Here is an 18633-nt window from a genome sequence, read left to right on the forward strand (position 1 = left end):
TGCTTTAGCCCAAATTGCATGCAGAACTAATTAGGAATGCAGAATATGGTGGCTAGATGTGTCAGAAAATTACCGAGTCTCATGGTAAAGCCCTTCTGCAATAGTAGCCGAGAACTGTTTAAATGAGCCTGTGGAAAAAAAAGACTTGAGTAATGGCTTGAAAAAAGCAGTAGCACCGATCTTCATCAGGTGGAGCTTTTGTAGCAATCTCGAATAGTTGAATGCTTTTGGAAGGTGAATTGCAGTAGCATCAAGACAAATCGATCAGCATAAAGAGAAGATATTAGGCCTCTGTGACAACAGACATCACACACGGAATAAATTAGGGTCATTCAAAGTAGCATATGAACCTGTCTGTCGCTGGTTTACTATACTAACTGGTTTTCTGTTTGAGAGTAATCATAACTACGGTAGATTTACCTAGGACAAAATAATGGAGATAAGACAAGACAATGTTGATGCTCTAATCTCAAGAAAACAAAAATGTCAGCCATCTTATGGCTTGTCTGAGTAAAACCTATTCCCTTCCAATACATATGGAACGGAGAGGAGAATGTATTTTCCCCTTAAATCCTTCTCCATACATATATGGATTTGAGGGGATTATTTTGTTTCAAAACGTGGCCTAATGCTGCTAGATATCTAGGAACACCATCATGTAAAGTGGAACAGAAAGAGTGCTTCCATAATGGAGTGTTTGGGTTGGTGAATCAACCCGTTTTAGATGAGGTGATCCATCATGACTTTATTCCTCAAATTTAATGAAATGACTTTATTCTGTATACTTTGTGGTAGCAGGTCTCCAGCCCCGGTAAAGGAGGATTGTGATAGGTTTGACAAGCAGCCGTTAAAACTAGCTGTTCTAATAAAGACAAAACCCAAAAGAAATCAGTTAGGGCATAACCCTCTTAGTAACTTGTCATATCGGAATCCAAGTATGGTGTTAAATGGGTAAAGGGTGAAAGGGCCTCTAGCTGGGTAAGTAAGGTGGTCTGAGTATCACTCAGGTTCTAGGTTCGACTCCTCGTGGGAGCAAATTTCAGATTGAGGTTAAAAAAATTCACTCATTGGTTGCATTGGTCGGCATGGTGAACCAACATATGGTGGGCGAGCCCTCGCATAAGTGGTTGGTCAGGTGGGTTGGGCGGTTGGGCCTCAAAGCATGGGTCAAGACTCGAACTATAGGGGGCGGCATCCCCATGTATGAGGGGCCAGCTTTCGTGGCTTTTCTTGGTCGAGCTCCGATTGAGCTCTTCTTAGTGAAATACCGTGGAGGCGGTCCTTCCCCCACCAGCCAAGTTAAATGGGCAAAGGCTAGGTCGACACCCCTTGGTGACACGCTATGTCATGATATGAGCACGGTGAAGTGAGCAAGGATTGGATCACTGCTTCCTTAATATTGCGCTTCAACGCCCAGATGTAGTGAAAAATGTGCAAGTGCCTTTTACATCATTGACGGGTCTAAAAGGTAAGCTAGTTGAACCAACTAGGATCTTTCTAATTAGTTCGAATGTAGGGTCGCTTGCAGGTAAGTTTTAGTTGAGATAATGACTAGGAGACATAAAAATATTTTATGTGTCCACAAAACTAAATGAAGGATCAGAAGATGGAGATGGACAATACCGACTTCAAAATTTGGTACACAGGGACAGCTACAAACAGAAACGGAGTTCTAATTGATAAGAGTCTCAAGAACAGTATGGTGGATATGAGAAGGCGAGAAGCAAGCTTGTCATGGATGGTTTGATCTTGAACGTAATGAGCGTGTATAACCCCCAAGTAGGACACGATGAGAGTGCTAAGAGACTTTTCTATGAAGACTTAGATAGCATGGTTAGGACTATACCTATTAGTAAGAAGCTTTTCATAAGAGATCTCAATAGTCATGTAGGTACAACAAGTGCAAATTTTGAGGCAATCCATGGAGGTTTTGAGTATGGTAGTAGAAATTGGAAGGGAGAGGAAGTCTTGAAATTTACGGTAGCTTTTGACCTATTGATAGTCAACACTTCTTTAGGAAGAAATAATCCCATTTAGTGAACTATAGTAATGACGAACACTCTAGTCAGATTGACTTTGTCCTTACAAGAAGAGAGGATAAACAAGTATGCTTGGATTGCAAGGTGATACATGAAGAGTGTGTTGTCTCTCGATATAAGCTTGTGGTGATGGTCTTCCGTTTTCAGGTACATACCCCTAGGGATAAACAAGCCAAGATTGCAAGAACAAAGTGGTGGAAAGTAAAAGAGAAGATGTTAGAAGTCTTCAATGACCATCAAAGAGGATACTTGGAAGGAAAATGAGGCAAACAACATGTGGAAGATGATGGCAACCTGCATAAAAAGGTAGTCTCAGAGCTATTAAGAAGAAGAAAGAATGCTATAGACGTTTGTACCATTACATGAGTATGGACTATGGACAACATAGAGAAGTACAAGATAGTAAAGAAGACTGTAAAGCAAGCTGTAAGTGTGCCAAGGGGTAGGGCATATGCCAACGTTTGTACACACATGAAGAATGGCTAGGGTCCATGAGAGGAAGACAAGTGACTTCAACCAAGTTATTCAACCAAGTGCATTAAGGATGAAATCGAGCACCTATTGGTGGATGATAAGTGGCGAGAGTATTTTGACAATTGTTCAACGTGGAGAATGTAACACAACCTTTCATTTAGATGACTCTTTTGATGGCATCTATAGACGATTTGTGCGTAGGATCCAAGAATTTAAGGTTAAAGAGACATTGAAAACGATGAAAGGGGTAAGACGATGAGCCCTGATGGTATCCCGACTGAGGCATGGAGATGCCTCAGGGACAGCTATAGTATGGCCAACTAAGTTATTGAACCGCATCTTCCGATCGAATAAGATGTTTGACGATTGGAGAAGTATGTTAGTACCAATCTACAAGAATAAGGAAGATATTCGAAATTGTACTAATTATCGAGGAATTAAGTTGATGAGTCATACTATGAAGCTATGGGAGAGTTATCGAGCATTGTCTGAAAAGGAATAATGAGGACCCCGATAAACCAGTTTAGTTTCATATGCCTGAAACTGAAAGGTCAATCATGGAAGCTAATTTCTTAGTAAGACAAGTGATGGAACAACATAGGGAGCAGAAGGACTAACACATGGTTTTCATTTACTTGGAGAAGGCTTATGACAAAATACCAAGAAAGTTTATATGGTGGGCTTTGGACAAAAATAAAGTTGCAACAAAGTAAGTTGGACCCATTAAGGATATGTGAAAAGGCATCTAGCCTAGTGGTTAAAGGCTTCCGAGAAGCACCTCTAAGACCCAGGTTCGATTCCCCTCGAGGGAGAATTTTCTGGCTTGGTTAAAAAAATCCCCTCACTGTGCCTCATATGCGCTTGGGTTACAATGTCTTGTGTGCCACCCTCCGGTTGAACCATTGTAGAGTGGAAGGTTGACGCCGGCCAGTTAGTGATGGCCAGCGTTCGGAGATTTTCTCGGCTGGGACCAATGTTTTGGTCTCCTCTTAATATTATACCGCCATTCCCTCTCCAGCCAAGTTTTTTTCATTAAGGATATGTATGTTGTGCCTAGCGTTCGAACAAGTGGAGACAGAGATGGCTTCCCTATTAGAACAGAACTGCATCAAAAGTCAGCTTTGAGCCCTTACCTTTCTGCCTTAGTGATGGATGAGATTGTTAGAGTGCCACTAACCAATTCAACCCAAAAGCTTAAACTGATGGGAGAAGGCAGTCAATCCACTTATACACTTCAACACCCCCACTCACGTGCAGCCAGAGAGAAAGGCGCAAAAGCGACCAGAGAGAGGCGCAAACATGGAAATAAATGGGTGGAGGCACAAATTAAGCCTCTGTCAGGATTTGAACTCGAGACCTCTGGCTCTGATATCATGTTAGAGAGGACGCACTAACCAGATCAACCCAAAAGCTTAAGCTGATGGGATAAGGTAGCCAATCCTAAGGAACGAAAGCAATGGAAAGAAAAACAGGGGAAAACAGAAGTTGATATGGGAAGAGGACAGTACAAGGAGACCTGAAAAGATGAAATATACCCAAAGATTTAGCCTTAAATAAGAGTGTCTAGAAAACAGCTATCCATATGTATGAGGTGTACATTTGGGTCGGGCCTGATGGGCTGACCCGAAGCACGAAAAAAACACGGCCCAAGCACGGCACGACCCGAAATATTTTAGTGTCGGGGCGGGTTTGGGTCGAGGTCGTGGGCCATAGGCAGGCATGGCCCGTTTAAAGCAGGCACGAAATGACCCATATAGAGGCACAAAAAGGCTCATATATATTCATTAAAACCACACTTCAATCCACACTTTCATGTACTTGATAAAGAACATAAAGCTAGAGATGATACTAGTTAGATGTTTTTTGCAGCTTTGAATTAGAGTGTGATGTAATTTTACTTTTATTATGAACATATTGAAGGATGCATAGACCACGAAAGGTCAAAATCAACGGGTGTTCTCTAATCATTTAGGAGAACTCATGATAGGTTAGGTGATCCTGTCATATTTACCATACTGGCTAGAAACAGAAGCAACAGTTCTTCCAAAGGTGAAGTGAAAACGGTTGAGGAAAGGAAAAATCGACGAAATCTTATTTTCACTCTCAGGAACATTTTACACCCTCAAACTGTCACTGAAGTATAATATTGACATCCAACAGCGACTCAAACTACTGAAAGCAGCCAAATTGCCCTGTTGATCCCATTTGAAAGGGTGTTTTCCAGTGATGTGGCACTGACAATGACTCAGTTTGACATGTAAGTGCTTATCACTAATCACACCTAGGGGTGGTAACTGGCTCTAGATTTTACAGTATACAATTTAAGGATCGAAACAGATTAGGATCGAGCTCTATTCATATTCATTTTTTAACTAAATTATTTAAGGGACCTAACTTATTGTGAAGAAACATTTGGATCATGATCCATTACCACCCCTAATCACACCTCGCGCACACCGCACGAGCAGTGGTGATAAATCAAAGTAAATATGAATAACAATATATAACTGCACCTGCAGTTAATCTTTTGGCATTCTTCTATTTCCATATTCTCCCTTTCCTTATCTCCATAGGCGGAAAAGAAAGAGATAGGCCTTGGAGATCCAGGAGTGATGTGGATGATTGGATGGTGAGATGACAAATCCCAGTGGCATGGACTTGCAGACTTATAGCTGGGCCCTAAATGGATTTTCTCCCACAAGACCAGTAAGGGAGTCCTCAACAGAAATTGCTCGTTGTTAACTTTTTAAGCTCCATGTCACCATGTAGGACCAATATGTAAATTTTTTAAAATTTTCCTTTCTCTCCAACCGCTTCTCTCTCCCATCGTATGAACCCAGGCACCAGCAGGCATATGTACTTTGCGTCGCTGCTGCTGCCCCATCGCCACTACCGACCAGGACACCAGGTGGGTCGGCCTTGTCTCTTCTTGCACCGCCGCCCATTGGCCACGTCTCCTCCGTGTCGCCGCACTTTCGGACCTGCGCGCAATCGGCCTTGTCGCCCGCTCCACTCTCAGCCATTTGTCAGAAATTTGGATTCTTAGCTAGGGCACGTTGACGGTAGGGCACCCACAAGCACACACTGGCCAGTTTGCCCATGTGAACACGTCGTCGACTGGGTCCTCCAGCGAGCACGGGGCAGTGTCTAGATACACTACCAAGATTAGTTGAGCGGGAGCCAAGAGGGCACCACTAGAGTCTAGATCGCTTTCTTCCCACATTCGACCTATTCTCTCAACTTGCTTTTTCAGCGAGACTAGCAATGAACAAGTCGCTATCGAGGTTATTTTCCATTTTCTCTCACCTCCAAGTCGGTGAGAATTCGAGTCAGCTGGCTACTTCGACGATTGCTGGACAGGCCCTAAGTCAACATTAAGATTTCCGATTTATTGTAGTGCTTCACTATCCATAGTTTCCACAGCATGGATCTCCAATTATACAACTTAGAGATGAGTCCATTTTTCTTATCTGATTTCATATCAAAGCAAATATAAAGGGACATGTGTTACCTTCAAGGTTGAGGATGGATGAAGCTGGAACGATTGTGCTAATGATAAGAACATTCAATCCATCTTGAAGAAGCACCCATGAAGGCCACAAAACAGATATTTACATAAGGTATCTTCATGAGCACTGACCATGATACTGAAGATGCCATTTCATATTCATTCTTTCTCTTCGGTAGTAACCTGATTCCTGTTTCAGGCCTGCATTTTCTAAGCCATGTATCAGGACTTCATATGTACCCAAGCAAGCAGATATTCTGTTAGTTCTCATTTGTGTGAATAGATCAAGAGCACCATCAACTATGCCAGCTTGCAAATATGCATCGATAAGGGCTGTGTACAAAACTACATTCTTGTCTGCAGTCAACAATCCAAAAATATGAGGTGCGCATGCAGACTGCACATCATAGCCCAATGCTCCAATCTCAGTATTAAAACAGATGATACATATGTCCCAAGATTGCAACCAGATTTAATAAATTCGCCAACAATCTCATCTAAGACTAAATCAAATGAACCAGTTCTAATGTACTGACCAAGAAGAGCAGAATATACCTACCAAGGTCACAGCCAACTCCTAAACCATAACGCATAACTGCGAGCCCACAAGACGGTCTACGGTCTGCAGTCTGCATTTTAATATTCTTTGGGGCCATTTGGTTAACCATTTGTTCTATGCAGACCTAAGCAAGGTTATTAAAACGACAAAATGTTGAGATGCTCATGAATGGAGTTTTGACTTTTAAACGTTTAAATGAAGTTTAAACGTAGTTTTAAACAACATATAAAAATATCAATATATCATAATTTCAGACAATAACTTGAAGTTAAATTCCAAACAATCAACACTGCAATAGAGTTATTGAGGTTAGTATAGTAGCTTATCAAACAAAGGCAGATAGGATAAGAGGAGTCGACGTGTCCACTGTATAGTCCAAGCAGAGGCAGAAAGGCAGCCACCAGCTGTAGAATGTCCGCGGATGCTGCAGCTGTGCGGCGCGGACGGCGTCGACTGCACGGCACACATGGTGTGGAGGGAGCAGCTCCTTGCACCATAAAGCAGCTCTTGTTTCCTTCCTTGCATCATGGAGCGACTCCCTTCCTCCTTCCTTGTGCCACGGAGCAACTCCTTCCTTGCACACACGTCACGCGGTGCGGATGACAGCCATGGAGCCAGACAAAGGGTCTGTTTGTTTCGGCTTTTTTCTGACGAGCTTTTTTTCAGAATCTGGTTGTGGAGAGAATCTAGCTGTGGGGAGAATCTAAGTATCGTGGAGATTACATGCGGAGGAAGATGAAAGGGTTCATACTGTTTAGGATATGAAAGTGACGGATTCCTACTTTCGTGACGACTCGGTCGATTCTGTGTTCACGTTGATTTTGGATGGTTTTCACTAAAGCGATTCTCACAAAAGCGGTCTAAAAAGTTGTGTGTTTGATAGTCCGCACCAGCTTTTGGCGGCCAGAAACTGAAAATAAGCCGAAACAAACACCCCCAAAGACCAGCGCGGCTATGCAAGGCTGCGCCTGCGGCCCCGCCTCTCCTTGCGCGGATGGAGCAGCTCCTCCTTGCGCCTCTCCGAGAGCCAACAGATGGTAGCAGCACCTTTAGTTCAGCGACGACGACAGAGAGCATTGCGCACGCCGCCATCGGGCTTTAGGAGAGCAGAGTAGGGAAAGCGTGTGGAGACTAGGCTGGACTGATCTTTAGGACTGGGCCCAAAGTAGTTAATGGATGGGAAGAGGTCTAAAACGTGTGAAACACTGAGTTTTACGGTTTAGAACGATTAAACGCCAAAATGTGGTGTTTAAACGCTGCAAAACATCGCTTTATGCCTAATTCTGTGACGTTTCGGCGTTTCAGCCTCTAATCAATGTTTTGGCGTTTAAACGATGTTTTAATAACATTGGACCTAAGGTAGAGAATAATACTTCTATCAGTACGATAGCCTTGATCAGACAATATTGGATCATTGTCAATGCCTTCACATGAAAAATGATGGTTACTTCCCGAAGAAGTTCATTAGTATCACCACTAGATTTTAAAGCTTCTAGTGCTTCCAAAAAAAAAGGTCGACAAAGAACATTGAAATGCTCCTTCATGTACTGAAGAATGCAAGTAAGAACTGATGTCTCACAAGCCCTGGAACATTTCTGTACTAAAATGTTGCAGAGTGCTTTATCTGGTTTTACACATGCTTCTTTCAGCTTGTCAATATTGTCAAGAGTAGCTTCAAAATTTTCTGGAGTCAGCCAGGTCCAAGATTCAAAATAGAATGCTAGTTCTTCTAATATTGTTAAATAACCATTCCATTCTTCAATGATGTGCACTAATAGATACATTCTCAAGGCTACAAAGTGGAATGGTTGCCATGACTTCATTCTTACTCTGATAATAAGGTCAAAGTAAGTGAAACTAATGATGAGAAAATTGAAAGCGAGTTCAGTTCAGGCATCTGGTCGAACACTAACCTGTGTCGGCGAGATTCTCGATGAGCAAAGTGTAGGTCTTGCAGGTGGGGCGCAGCCCTTCAGCCACCATCTCTTTAAACACCCTCCGCGCCTCCTCTGCCCTCCCGAAGTCGAACAGAATCTTAACGCACGCGGTGTAGCTGACGACGGTAGGCCTGCTCTTCGCCTTCATCTCCGCCCACACCCGCATGGCACCGTCGACGTCACCAGCCCGCGCGAGCCAGTGCATGACGGTGGTGAAGGTGGCGGCGTTGGGCGCGACACGGCGCGGAGCATCTCGGCGAGGAGGCCGAGCATGGCCGGCACGCGGCCGGCCTCCCCGAGCTGGATCATGGAGGTGTAGGTGAAGCGGTCGTGGCGGAAGGTGCGCGACGCGGTGACCGCCAGGAGGAAGAAGATGAAGGCCTTCTGGAGCGGCGGGTGGGTCTTGAGCATGCGCGCCACGGTGTGGGAGTCCCTGGCGAGGCCGGGGATGGAGGGGAGGAGCGGGCGCGCCGCCGAACAGGGGTGGTCGCGGAGGATGGCAGTAGCGCGGTGGCTGACGTCACGGGTGTAGGTCGGCGCGGCTCCGGCTGTGGGAGATGGCTCGGCTTTCCCGGCGGTTTTGGGTTGGCGGCGGCGAGGTGTTCTGGCGAGGAAAGGAACCGGCGGCTGCAACGGAGTATGGCGGTCGGTGACTAGGGGTTCAACGCACCCTAGTGCACGCGCCGTCATGTCTGGCGACCAGCAGGCAGCAGCAGCCCGTAGTAGTGGTAGCTCGAAGGTGGTTGTGGTTGCGGTGTGCCGCGGCGAGCACCTTGTCCGCGCATCTGATGGGTTGGTCTGGTGCCCTGGTCCTCCGGCGATGAGTTGGGTATAGGTGTACATTTGGGCCGCCCGGTCCAGCCTAGCTCAAGCCCGAAAAAGTCCGTATTGTTTGAATTTCGGGCCGGTCCGGTCCGTTTGAATTTCGGGCCGTGTCGGGCCGGCCCACGGGCCTAGCCCTCGGTCCACGGTCTGGCCCGTAATTGCTTAAACATGCCGGGCTTATTTCGGGCGGCCCGAAATTATAAAAGCCCGAAATTCAATTTTTGGCCCGAAATTTACATCAGAGCCCAAAATTCAAAACAAATTTATTAAAACAAATAAAAGATAAGACAAATAAATTTGACCAAAAGCAAACTTAATATTTGTATTAAGTTACCAGAGCTATGCAATGACTACCTCGTTTATAAATCATTTTGTTAGAAAGAAAAAGAGTATAATCAGCTCTATATATAGTTCGTAAGTTTATTTCATTATCTAATGTTCATAACAAAAAATAAAATTACATCACATACTCTATTCAAAGCTACAAAAAACATCTAACTAACATTATCTCTAGCTTTATTTTCTTTATCAAGTACATGAAAGTGTGGAATAAAGTGTGATTTTAATAAATATATGGGCCTTTTCGTGCCTCTATATGGGTCATTTCGTGTCTGCCTTAAACGGACCGTGCTCGTGCCCGCTCATGGGCCGCGACCTCGGCCAAACCTGACCCGATATATCGGGCCGTGCCGTGCCTAGGTCGTGCTTTTTTTCCGTGCTTCGGGCTGGCCCATCAGGCCCGGCCCAAATGTACACCTATAAGTTGGGGGCTGAGGTTGCATTGGAGGCTGCGGGCTGAAGTGAGATCCCTGGAGCTGAGAGTATTGTTGTATGGCCCAACTATACAGCGGCAGGACCAAATAATCGTGACTAAATTTTTCATGAATTAATTTGATATTCTATCTCGGTTCGTTAACGAGCCAGTTCAATTTTTAACGAGTCAGCTCGTGAACTAAACAAGCTATCACACTTCAGCAAAACAAAACTACGTGCATATTATTTATGTTACAAATGATTAACATGTTATATGTATGTGTGGTGTTAATGGTCTATGAGTTAAACTTATGATTGATAAAGTGTCTATATTATAAATTGGTATATGCGAATATAACTGTGGGTTAAGCTGATGAACATGTGTATGAATTGTGAATTGATGAGTGATGGGTCGTGTTAATTTAGTGTTACATTGATGAGGTCTGTGAAACTATAAGTATAATTACTATTTTCTATTGTTAAATTAGTTTTGAAATTAACTAGAAATGAATTATTATATACATATTTGTTTTTTCTTCTCTAGCTCAAGAGCTAAACGAGCCGAATCGAGCTGATTTTGTGGCTCGTTAGCTTAACGAGCCGAGCCAGCTTGTTAGCTTAATAAGCCGGCTCATCTGACAAGTCAAGTCGAGCTAGCTCGATATCCAACCCTACACCCAACCCACGCCCCTGTTTTTCTTTCTATACTCATTTTACTCCGTCTATTCCAAAATATAGTTCTTTCTTAACCTTTTTTCGTCTACATTCATATCCAAATAATAATGAATATAAACATATATAGAAATTATATTCATAGGTTAATTAATGAATGTTTATTCAATCTAAAAGGAACTATATTTTGAAATGAAGGGAGTATATTTTTAGCACAGAATTTGCAAATCTTGGTATACTAGTTAGTTTTTATAAATTATATAGGTGGACCTAACTTAAATGAGATATTTTTGTAAATACGATTATAATTTTTTATTTTTCAAATTATTAGTATACCGGTGGCGGCAAGTTTTTTCACTTTTTTTAAAAAGCAACTCACCATTTTTCTAGACTTATGAACAAAATTTGAATTGACATATATTTCTTTTAGTTAACATGTTTGGTGTGGTAGGGATGAAAGTGGGTATCCGAATTGCTAGAACAAATTTAATATTTTAAAATAGATATGTATAATTTTTTATACTAATCTTTTCTTATATAATCAATTATATTATTACAAATAAGAATAAATTTTTGTATAAATTGTTTTATACATTATTTGCTCACTAAATAAAAAGATGAAAATATATTTGTATCTGTGTCCAAATTTTATATCTATTATCAAAGAATATTTGCTCACTAAATAAAAAGATGAAAATATATTTGTATCTGTGTCCAAATTTTATATCTATTATCAAAGAATATATATTATAAATTTGAGATTTACCTTTTATGAATATTTACAAGCTCAATCTAAAAACAAAATATGAATTAGCATAAGCGATTCTATATTTCCTATTTATTCACAATCGAATTGTTGAGCACCATTTGTGGCACTAGGCACGTGCGGCCGGATGGTTTGGTCCGCGATCAGATCAAAATAGGTGTGATTAACCCCTTTTTTGTATGTGGTTATCCATCTAATCTCGGAGATTCTGTTTGAAAATGCCTAGGAATGGGTCCAGACCACCCCTTTATATATATACACACACACACTAGCTGAATGCCCGTGCGTTGCAACGGGAATATATAATACCAGTATACTACGATAACTTATATACAAAATATGTGTTATACCGTTATGAGAAAATGTTTCATAATCAATTTGTGATTCTGGCCATACATAAATTTTGTTATTTATAATCTATCTGTTTCACCACTATATTGCAACCATCAGTATCATGCAGACTTCGATATATGTCACGATTTGCATGGTCTCATTATTGGAGAGCACGTTTCACATATACCGGAAGAAATTCCCTCGTACATCGTTAGTCATCGAACACGTACCACCATACGCTTTTGCTTAAACAAAAAGGTAAGTGTGTGTGTTTGCAAGACTAATGGTCAAACATCATATAACCATAAAGTTAGAATACTATATTAATATATTATTAAATAAATTAATCCAATAGACATAGATTAACCCAATTAACATAGGATAAATAAATATCTAATTATAAAAGTATGAAACATGGTATAATCAATGTTGTTACTGCGTAGTAAATATTCACACGAGACTAACACAACTGGAACAGTTCAATTTAGAATTAAAATGGGGAAGTTACGAATTTCCAAAGTTTCTATATATTTGATATAGGATTAATTAGGAAATCAATTTTATTGTTGTTTTCATGACAAAATAGAGGTATTATGTGATAAAAAATAATATTATAGAATTATAGAAATTGGAATGAACTCATTTGGATTTAATATGAAATTTCCATGAATTAAATGGGTTTCTGCAATTATTTTTAAACTAAAAATCAATTTCTAAACTCCTTTTTCCTATTTTCTTTATTTCCTGGATTGCGTCCCAAATTCCAGAAAGATCAGGGGCCAAGCTATAAATGTTTTTCTAGACTCAGTGAGCATACAGAGTGAACGGTGGGTTAAACACAAATAAAGTCTTAGTTGAAGTTGTACACAATTCAACATGAGTCACGTTGGCTAGAGGGTGGAAGGCTAGGCATTCTACTCAATAGATCCAAGGTTTGATCCCTAAGTAGCCACAATTTGATTTTTTTCTGTACGAGGAATGGGAGAGGGCAGAACGGCAGAACACGGGGAGGGCAGAACGGCAGACTACTCTTACCTTCTTAATAAGTAGTATATATATATATATATATATATATATATATATATATATAAATGGGTACGACCGATTGTGTGCACCATCAACCGAACCAATCAACGTGTTTATCTATTCATTTACTTTCTTGCCCTAGGAGTAGCCAGTAAAGTAGCCTTCTTCGTCTCAATCTTCGCCTCTCTTTAACTCTACATCATCTTAAGGCATCTTGGGTGGCATGTCGATCCCAACACAAACCCTGGGATCTGTCCTCCATGACAAGATCCCTCCGGTGGAGCGAGATCCAGGTACTGTTGACGAATGCTGCCACCCTGCGCACACGCGGACCGTCTGGCTCGATATAGAGAACCCCGCTCCTACTTCCAGGTTGTGAACCATCCGTGCTGCCGCAGAGAGCCCGCCAAGCAGAATAACTTCTAGTGTTTGGCATCCAAATCAGTGCCAACATACTTTTATGCGACCCATTGGGGATCAAGGTGGTTGGATCCATTGAACCGGTCCCTAATGGTCGGTCCCAAGTACTACTCCGATATCAGCAATATCATTGAGTCGACTATGGAGGCACTGTCGGTTGAAGAACAACATCAATTCGATGAGTACACAGAGCAACTGATCAAGGAGGCCAGGTCGAAGTACTTGGCCAATTTCAAGGTGGACAAGAACCAGAAAGTCGTCCGTATACATGAGATTAACCTGGCGCCACTCCGACCTATTGCTGCGACCCCTAATGTAAGTAACACGGACGACATCCAAGCCCTTCGATCTTATGTAGATGAATGATGAGAACAAATGCAACAAATATTAGGGGGTGTACAAGAAGATTATACGAGATTAACACGTGCATTCGATAAATCTATCATTTCTAGTTTTCCATCACACGATGTCCAAACTAAAGATAACCTACAAGATCCATCGGCTGCAAATGGGTATGCCCAATCCCAACCACTTTATGGGGTGCTAATGAATTCCTATAGCGAACAGTCACATCCTCTGCCACCTATATGGGAGGAACAAACGCCCTTGTGCACGACTGGACAGTCCAGGCCTGAATCCGGACGATCCGGCCTAGTGGCAGTCGACTCTGTTCCCCACGATGAGCCACCGAAGACAGCACCAGAGACGGTAGAGATGCTTAGACAGTACGGCTATGCGCACAGACCATCCAAGCACATCATCGGACCATCCGGATATCACGTCGGATTGTCCACGACAGGGTATGTGGAGCAAATCGCAGATTATTACCAACAACCCTCCTACCAGCCCCAAACTAACGTCTCTCTAGCATCCACAGCCACTCAAAGACGTGGAATAATCCCACCCACACATGAGTATGAGCCATTTTCGCACCCCCTAGAAGGCCGAAAAGATTCAACATGCAATATGGGGTACCTAGGGCCAACATTAATACTCCACATAATCCAAACCTATGGGCAACAGAACGACATAATGATACACTAGCACACACATATGGACCAAAGAGCCAATGGATTACCATCGGTCGCCATTGATATAGTTAGAGAGGAGATAGCTGGGGCATTGTGAGACAAACTCAAAGTCAGCATGTCCCCTGGAGGGCAATCGTATCGGAGACCATATGATAGCCAAAATTTCCTTTTGGGAATTTTTAACATTCTAATAAAAATTCCCTTTCAAATTAAATTTGCTCTTAAAGAAAAAAATATATAGATCAAACTTAAGCCTGAACTTTTTTTTGTGATCAAAGGAAGTAGGAAATATGAGAGGATTCTTGAGTAGGATATTAAATAATACATTTGGAGATATTCTCTATAAAAGTATGGATTCAAGTATCCTTTAATGGATACTACACCTCATAGATTATTTGCCTAAAATAAATAATTTTTGTCTTGTATGCTTAAAGAGCATTTGCATAGATGAAAATGATAAATAGATAATTAAAATAAAAGTTTACTTTGCATGTGGTTTTTTTGCTTGTGCATTTAATTCTAAGATAAATTCAAACTTAGGTTTGAAGTTGAGTTTGTAAATCTGAAATGGAAAGATAAATAGAAATAAGAAAGAAATAAACATAAGAAAAAGAAAGGAATTTACCTCAGGTTGGGCCAAATTACCAAAAATCGGCCCACCACTTCAATCCCAGCCGCACTCCCCGTTGGCGCAATCCCCACTTCCCTTACACGCCACGCCTGGCCCATTTATCGATCATCCCCCCCCCACCGATGCGATTGCGCGTGAGTCGCTGGGTTATGGGCCCCATAGGACAGGGCCATCGCCCCTCACGCATGAGAGTAGTGAAAGGGAAATGTGCCCTTGGGCCATTTCTATATTGTTTTGGTGATTAGATGCACAACACATTATGTTTAAACTAACATGATGTATGAGCAAAAGTATTTGAAGCAAATTGAGCTCCAAAGAGGACATAATGCAAATTTAGATGGATCAAGTATAAAGATAAGCTCTGGACACTTAGTAAATTGTTTTGTGTGCTAAACATGTTTGTCTAAGTGCCTAGAACTCAGTTAAGCCAAGTCCAAAATAAGCAAAAGAAGTGTAGCTGGAGCAAGTCAGACTTGCACCAGCCTGCGGTGCACCGGACAGTGTTTGGTGCCCAGGTTGGCGCCTTGGTGAACTGGCTGCTCTCGGGAAAAGTTGGGGGCGTCGCGGCTAAAATTCATCGGACTGTCCAATGCGCCATGCGAGCGTCCAGCCAACGGTCGGCCGCGCGATAAGCGGGCGACACGTGGACTTCGCCAACGGTCACCAGGCCGCACCGGACTGTCCGGTGTGCCACGGGGCTGGTGGCTGCAACGGTCGGCTTCGCCAAACAAGGAAGGGAATCGTGCACTGTTCACTGTTCGGTGGTGCACCGGACTGTCCGATGCGCCCACGGATAGAAGGCAATCAGGGCCTTCCAAATGGAACTTCAACGGCTCCGAGCTCCCTTGGGGCTATAAAAGAGACCCCTAGGCGCATGGAGCACTACACCAAGCACTCATTGAACATCCTACAATGCCGAGACTTCGCAAACATGCAATTGTTCCATTGTGATAGAGATTTGAGCAATTCTTTGAGCTATAACTCCACTGTGTTGTTTAGTGTGCTCGTTTCTTGTCTTTGTGTGCGTGTTTTTGCTGCAAGTTTATCTCGTGTGTGTGATTCTATTCCCCCTTACTCTTGTGTTCATTTGAGATCAATTGTGTAAGGCGTGAGAGACTCCAAAATTGTGGAGATTCCTCATAACGTGATTTTTTGTTGAGATAAAGAGAATTGTGGTATTCAAGTTGATCTTTGGATCACTTGAAAGGGATTGAATGCAATCCTCGTCCATTGGGACGCCACAATGTGGAGTAGGGAAGTATTCTACTTGACCGAACCACGGGATAAAAATCGGTGTGTCACGTGTCTTTATTCTAGTGCGATTTTCTCTTTCTATCTACTTGACTTACATTATTACTCAAAGTTTAATACTCACTTAGTGAATAGCAATTAAGTGAAGAAGTTTACTCTGCCCATTTGAACTTGACTCTTGCTTTCACTAATCTAATATTAGTCCAAGTTTGTTTTGTTGAACTGTTTTTATAGGATCACATATTCATCCCCCCCTCTAGGTGCTCTCAAGTAGGTCGGTGATGAGTGGGACCCAATGGTTAGCTTCATCCTCTCCCAACTCTAGTTTGTTGTAACAAACTTCACTGGAGAATCTGGGAAACAACCCGTATGTTGCACCCTCCTCTCCAGGGCATAAAACCAAGCCGCGGAGCCTCGTGAATCGAGATCGTCTTCCCTCAACGAGCGCATGGACCCCTTGCGACCGCTACTAAGCACCGAGAGAGTCCCTGCCACCCGTCACCGTGAGGAGTGCATAGAAAGGGGGATGGCCGTCATGGGCATATAGCACTAGGAGAGCACCAGTGATCCTGGTGTGCAATCAAGGAGATGTGCAGTGGTGTGCTTGAGGTGTCAAGAGAAGCCACCATGCCTGGGAGGTCATGGCATGCCCAGAATTGCTCACCAGAGAAATACTACCACGACGGACCAACACTGCACCGTGGGCTTAGCATCGCGTCGCACGACTCATGGTAAGAAGCTATTCACTGAGTTCATTATCTTCCTGTGTGTGCGTACCCTTTCAGACGAATGCAGTTTTATTAAAGAAACCCTAGTTTCTTTGTATATCAACCCGCGATTCACGCATGTGTAAAGACTATCGCAAACCAGTCCTTTTATTTACGAATCAGACCCCAAGCTTTAATAAAATATAACTCATCGTGTCCTTTCTTCATTAAAAAATAAGATAAAAAATCAGTAAAATAGTGGAAATGTGAAAGGGAAATGGCCATAAACCATTTCTTATATTGATTTTGGTGCTTGATGACCATCACAACCATTCGGACTAACTAGTTTGCCTAGTCTTTGATTCGCAGGTTCATAAGATCAACATTTTAGTTTCGAAGTCAGAATCAACTCAGATCCAACCATATAGAGGTAAAACATGGAATAGATGAACTACCAATAGTTCTACTATTTGTATAAGTTCTAAGCACCCCAAGGAACCTTTTCAACACTTCTAGAGAGGTTGGAAAGCTTAGAATCAACATCTCAATATTCTGGAGCTAGTTTGAGCAAAAGAAGAAATATGAGTTAGAGAATCAAAATGTTCATGATCCATGACTTAGACTAGATGGAAAGCCGCTTGGGATATTTTTCTAAGTCATAGGATCTCTCTCAAGTTTAGCTAAAGCAACTTGGAGAAGATTGTTCAAAGATCAACGACAAGTCAGAAACTCAAGCTCTAAAATCGCCAAGTGTGGACCGTTCAGTCGGTGTCAAAACCGATTCAACCAGTTTGCACGAGCTCAACTAAAAAGGAGATATAAAACTAAATTGATCTCGAAATTCACCAAGTTAACTTTGGAAATGAGATGTTCTAGATGATCCATAGGGTTCAAAGTAGTAGATCTGAGAAGGGCACTTCTCAAAATCCACCCATCAAAAAGATATAAACAAATCTTCCATGGAATGGTGAGAGAACGAAGAACACAAACAAACACAATGAGTAAGAACACAAGAGACACAAGATTTATCCCGAGGTTCGGACGTACCACCAAGGTGCCCTACTTCCTTGTTGAAGCGCCCACAAAGAGCTGGGTCTCTTTCAACCCTAATCCTCCCTTTGCCGACCACAAAGGTCAAGCCCACACACTAATCTTTGCTCAAACGAGCGGGTAATACAAAACTTTCTTGTGGTCTGCCACAAGATTTGGAGACTCACAAAAGACACCTAATCATATAGGAGCTAGAAGCTCTAAGAGTAATGAATCCACAAAGAACTTGATGTAGTACCAAAGCTCGAATCAAGAAGAACAAGAAGGATTTAGAGATGAAGCATAAAAATCGCAGCTCTTCAATCTCACTTAATGATTTCTCTCCAAAGATTTGAAATGTGAGAGGTAAGAGGTGTGTGAGAGAGAGTGGGAGGTGTTTCTCAGGTTAGAAATGGAGTTTGATGTGTGCTCTTGTGTGGGGGAGAGAGGTAGGAATGAGTATATATAGGTGGGGCTCCAAAACTAGCCGTTTTTGACTTTTCAGCTCAAAAACCAGCTGAGCCAGTTTTAAAACTGCTGAACCAGTTTCCAGTAGACTGAATTCCAGTTTAGTGGCCAGCTGAGTAGGTAGGTGGACCAAAGCCAAAACCGGCTAAGCTGGTCCAAAACCGGTTGAGCTGGTTTTCAAAAAACTACACAAAGGCTTGTGGC

The 18633-nt window shown here is 42.4% G+C and overlaps 1 pseudogene; it reads right to left on the reverse strand.

Moving 5' to 3' along the window:
- Positions 1 to 8103: 8103 nt before the first annotated feature.
- Positions 8104 to 9315, reverse strand: LOC103635625 (pentatricopeptide repeat-containing protein At2g01390-like; annotated as a pseudogene).
- Positions 9316 to 18633: the final 9318 nt, after the last annotated feature.

The sequence above is a fragment of the Zea mays genome, chromosome 8, assembly GCF_902167145.1.
Source record: "Zea mays cultivar B73 chromosome 8, Zm-B73-REFERENCE-NAM-5.0, whole genome shotgun sequence".
NCBI lineage: Eukaryota > Viridiplantae > Streptophyta > Magnoliopsida > Poales > Poaceae > Zea > Zea mays.